Genomic DNA, 6,000 nt, shown 5'->3' with positions numbered 1-6,000 from the left:
TATCCCGAAACCTGGACCAGGCATGGAACCTAGAAGAAGAAGAAGAACATACTAGAGTCATCAAATATGAATTGTCCTGACTATGAAAGAATCGTGAGATTTCCAGAAAAAGGTCATCGTTTTCTCATAAGTTACATGATTGAAATTGGAAACTTCCAATTTATTCACTTTTCATGATACTGCGCACAAAGAAATAAGTTTTGTAAAAAAGATTATATTGCAAATGAAAGAAGAAAGATAACGCAGTTGTAAATTGATCCTAGAATTTGTGAAAAATATATTTTGACACTTTGGTGACAGTTGATGAAACATAGCTCCGACAATATTCTGTCAATGTGAAATAGAGATGACTTACCATTCAAAGCAATAGAGAACCTGGGAAGAACCGATTCCTCCTCCTCCCCCCCCCCCCACCCAAAAAAATAAAATAAAATAAAACACACAAAAGACAAAGATGAGCCACTCTGTTAATGGTCATGTGCTCATAGTTGAACTTATTTTTGGCACATGGAAGGCATTATAAAATTTGACAATCTTCTAAATAACAAAGCAATAAACGGAAAACACGAGTTACAACTCTAGAATAGACCAAGCCAGATAAAATTTTTTAAAAACATCCAGGGAAGCCTCGAAATCGAAATCTGTTTTTGCAGGATAATCAACCACCTTATTGTGCCGTGGTGGCAACAGTAATGACAGAGTATTGCAGAGTATAAATCTTACCTCATCCTTCCTTCCTACTTACATCGCTTTAGCCCCTTCTCATTTTAAGAATATACCTTAAATTGAAAAAAGACCACAACGGAAAACGTTTTGAAGATGAATTAAAGTTTTCAGAGATTCAGAAGATTGCTTTAAGGCACAATCCAAAATCTTATACTTTGAATGACTTTTCAAGGACAAGGAGAACTGGGAGAAGTATACCACTTTAGCTGGGGGGTATGGAGAAAAATAGAAGTAAGCTTACAAAATTTCATGAGAATCTGAAAATTCCATCATAATCAGGAAACAGTATCATTTACCCCTTCCACAGCACTCAACATTGGTATGTGTCTTACTCGTCAATCTTTGTATTGAGTTTTATCACACATTTATTCTCAAGTTTTCTGATAGCTAAGAATATTACATTTAGTAAGAAAACCGTTCGAACATGATGAACGCATCTTTATATAATAAAACTATTCAAAAAGACGAATTGCTTGGTTTTTCTGGATCATACTCGTAAACATATTAGATTTGTTATACAATCCATCCTCTTAATCAAATAACAGAACCAAAAGGCAAATAAAAATGATCTTTTCGGGCCACGGGCTTTCAATAAAAACCTGACAATGTAATGCAGAAAGTAACATTTCATTTAATGGCCTCTGGATAACACCCTGTCATGTTGTGATATAATGAATGCACGTATATTGTAACTCTCGTACTCATTGTCTATATTTTATGTTGTCAAACGTCCTACTAGTTACATTAAGACCCAATTCATTGAAGCAGTATTGAGTTGAGGAGGTTAAAGCTTTATTTTTATTACAAAAATTGTCGGGTGTACATGGCCCTCTTGTAGATATACAGTGGAGTGTAGATAAGATAAACGTGTTTAAGATAAAATCTCGTTTGTTTTTCGTCCGGCCCCTTCTTTCCTTACATAAGCCAATGAATGATAATCAAAGCCTGCTTTAAATAAAAAAGCACTCCATTTTTTATAAACAGGGAGGCAACTGGACTTTCACACATTACTCATTTTGAATTAAAGGTTGTTTCCCTTCAACTTGGATTAGGTAGACCTAGCTTAAGCTAAACTTTTTTTTATCTTTTCCCAAGGAGTTTATTTTAAGCGGATTCCACTGTATCCTGAAATATTTATAGAATTTAATGAAGTCCCACAAATCTTCTGTGATGTATAGATAAAAATAAAGTTGCCACAATAAAGTTGGTTTTGCACTATTCAGTATCAGATACTGAATAGCGGTTTTCCACTATTCAGTATCTGATACTGAATAGTGGTTTTGTACTATTCAGTATCCGAACACTGAATAGTGGTTTTGCACTATAATACGGTGTTTTTCTCCCAAAACCTGACAAATTTATGGGAAGAGGGCAGCTGTGGCAGTGAATCTGGGACTCAGAGAAGTGTACACCTGTGGGGAGTGAACCTGAGACTCTGGTTTTCGGTGAGTTTCAGCGAGTTTCACATAAAAGCAATTACTTTTTTACGAAACCCGACGAAACCTGGCAATATCCGACAAATTTATTGAAGTAGGCAACAGTGGGGAGTGAACCTGAGATTCATGGACGTATACACCAGTGGAGAGTGAACCTGAGACTCTGGTTTTCAGCGGGTTTCAGTGAGTTTCATATAAAAGCAATTGCTTTTTTACGAAACCCGGCAATATCCGACAAAGTTGTGGGAATTAGGCAACAGTGGGGAGTGAACCTGAGACTCAGGGAAGTATACACCAGCTGTCAGTTACTGCACTGGTTCAATCTGGAAGTAGGTCAGCAGTTTATTTACATTCAACCGAGATTGTCGCACTTTTCACTCTCTCTATAAAAAAGAGTTCCTTGTGGATACTCAATAGTGGAAAAGCACTATTCAGTATCTGATACTGAATAACCACTTCGTATTCGGTGTGTCTTTTTTACGAAACCCGCCGAAACCCGCCGAAACCCTGCGAAACCCGACGAAACCCGCCGAAACCCGACGAAACCCGACGAAACCCGACGAATCCCGACAAAGTTATGGGAAGTAGGTGGGACTGGGGAGTGAACCCAGAACTCAGGGAAGTGTACACCATTGGGGAGTGAACCTGGGACTGGGTTTCGGCGGGTTTCGTAACAAAGAACCAGTGCTTTTTTACGAAACCCGCCGAAACCCGGCGAAACCCGACAATATCCAGCAAAGTTATGGGAAGTAGACAACTGTGGGGAGTGAACCCGAGACTCAGGGAAGTGCACACCAGTCGGGAGTGAACCTGAGACTAAGGTTATAGGCCGGTTTCGGCGGGTTTCGTAAAAAAGAATTAGTGCTTTATTACGAAACCCGCCGAAACCCGCCGAAACCCGCCGAAACCCGACAATATCAGGCAAAGTTATGGGAATTTGGCAACAGTGGGGGGTGAAACCGAGACTCAGGGAAGTGCACACCAGTCGGGAGTGAACCTGAGACTAAGGTTATCGGCCGGTTTCGGCGGGTTTCGTAAAAAAGAATGAGTGCTTTATTACGAAACCCGCCGAAACCCGCCGAAACCAGCCGAAACCCGCCGAAACCCGACAATATCCGGCAAAGTTATGGGAATTTGGCAACAGTGGGGGGTGATCCTGGGAGTCAGGGAATTGCACACCAGTGGGGTGTTAACCTGGGACTGTGTGAAAAGGATATCAGTGGGAAATAAACCTGGGACTAAAGGGAGATGGATACCATTGAAAGTTGAAGCCGGATATGGGAGTTGAGTACCAGAGGAGAATGAACCTGACACTATAGAAGGTGGGCGCCAGTGGGGAGTGAACCTGGGACTCAGGGAATTTCACACCAGTGGGGAGTTAACCTGGGACTGTGTAAAAAGGATTTCAGTGGGAAATAAACCTGGGACTAAAGGGAGATGGATACCATTGAAAGTTGAAACTGGATATGGGAGTTGAGTACCAGAGGAGAATGAACCTGACACTATAGAAGGTGGGCGCCAGTGGGGAGTGAACCTGGGATTCAGGGAATTGCACACCAGTGGGGATTTAACCTGGGAATATGTAAAAAGGATATCAGTGGGAAATAAACCTGGGACTAAAGGGAGATGGATACCATTGAAAGTTGAAGCCGGATATGAGAGCTTGGTACCAGAGGAGAATGAACCTGACACTATAGGGGGTGGGCGCCAGTGGGGAGTGAACCTGGGACTATGTAAAAAGGAGATCAGTAGGAAATAAATCTGGGACTAAAGGGAGATGGATACCATTGGGAGTTGAAGCCGGATTTGGGAGTTGGGTACCAGAGGAGAGAGAAACCTGACACTATAGGAGGTGGGCGCCAGTGGGGAGTGAACCTGGGACTATGTAAAAAGGATATCAGTGGGAAATAAACCTGGGACTAAAGGGAGATGGATACCATTGAAAGTTGAAGCCGGATATGAGAGCTTGGTACCAGAGGAGAATGAAACTGACACTATAGGGGGTGGGCGCTAGTGGGGAGTGCACCTGGGACTATGTAAACAGGATATCAGTGGGAAATAAACCTGGGACTAAAGGGAGATGGACACCATTGAAAGTTGAAGCTGGATATGAAAGTTTGGTACCAGAGGAGAATGAACCTGACACTATAGAAGGTGGGCGCCAGTGGGGAGTGAACCTGGGACTATGTAAAAAGGATATCAGTGGGAAATAAACCTGGGACTAAAGGGAGATGGATACCATTGAAAGTTGAAGCCGGATATGAGAGCTTGGTACCAGAGGAGAATGAACCTGATGCTATAGGGGGTTGGCGCCAGTGGGGAGTGAACCTGGGACTATGTAAAAAGGAGATCAGTAGGAAATAAATCTAGGACTAAAGGGAGATGGATACCATTGGGAGTTGAAGCCGGATTTGGGAGTTTTGTACCAGAGGAGAGAGAAACCTGACACTATAGGAGGTGGGCGCCAGTGGGGAGTGAACCTGGGACTATGTAAAAAGGATATCAGTGGGAAATAAACCTGGGACTAAAGGGAGATGGACACCATTGAAAGTTGAAGCTGGATATGGGAGTTGAGTACCAGAGGAGACTGAACCTGACACTATAGGAGGTGGGCGCCAGTGTGGAGTGAACCTGGGACTCAGGGAAGTGCACACCAATTTGGAGTTAACCTGGGACTGTGGGAGATGGATAACTGTGAGTATCCGAGCCGAACTATAGGAGTTGGGTACCAGAGGAGAATGAACCTGACACTATAAAAGGTGGGCGCCAGTGGGGAGTGAACCTGGGAGTCAGGGAATTGCACACCAGTGGGGAGTTAACCTGTGAATATCTAAAAAAGGATCTCAGTGGGAAATAAATCCGGCTTCAACTCCCAATGGTATCCATCTCCCTTTATTCCCAGATTTATTTCCTACTGATATCCTTTATACATATTCCCAGGTTAACTCCCCACTGGTGTGCAATTCCCTGAGTCCCAGGTTCACTCTCCACTGGCGCCCACCTCCTATTGTGTCAGGTTCATTCTCCTCTGGTACCAAACTTTCATATCCGGTTTCAACTTTCAATGGTATCCATGTCCCTTTAGTCCAAGGTTTATTTCCCACTGATATCCTGTTTACATAGTCCCAGGTTCACTCCCCACTGGCGCCCACCTCCTATAGTGTCAGGTTCATTCTCCTCTGGTACCAAAGTCTCATATCCGGCTTCAACTTTCAATGGTATCCATCTCCCTTTAGTCCCAGGTTTATTTCCCACTGATATCCTGTTTACATAGTCCCAGGTTCACTCCCCACTGGCACCCACCTCCTATAGTGTCAGGTTTCTCTCTCCTCTGGTACCCAACTCCCAAATCCGGCTTCAACTCCCAATGGTATCCACCTCCCTTTAGTCCCAGGTTTATTTCCCACTGATATCCTGTTTACATAGTCCCAGGTTCACTCCCCACTGGCGCCCACCTTCTATAGTGTCAGGTTTCTCTCTCCTCTGGTACCCAACTCCCAAATCCGGCTTCAACTCCCAATGGTATCCACCTCCCTTTAGTCCCAGGTTTATTTCCCACTGATATCCTGTTTACATAGTCCCAGAGTCCCAGGTTCACTCCCCACTGGCGCCCACCTCCTATAGTGTCAGGTTTCTCTCTCCTCTGGTACCCAACTCCCAAATCCGGCTTCAACTCCTAATGGTATCCACCTCCCTTTAGTCCCAGGTTTATTTCCCACTGATATCCTGTTTACATAGTCCCAGGTTCACTCCCCACTGGCGCCCACCTCCTATAGTGTCAGGTTCATTCTCCTCTCGTACCAAACTCTCATATCCGGCTTCAACTTTCAATGGTATC

This window comes from Berghia stephanieae, chromosome 1 (assembly GCF_034508935.2).
Source record: "Berghia stephanieae isolate SIO BIC M18660-M18661 chromosome 1, UCSD_Bste_1.3, whole genome shotgun sequence".
NCBI classification, from domain to species: domain Eukaryota; kingdom Metazoa; phylum Mollusca; class Gastropoda; order Nudibranchia; family Aeolidiidae; genus Berghia; species Berghia stephanieae.
Note: the sequence above shows the minus strand (reverse complement) of the source record.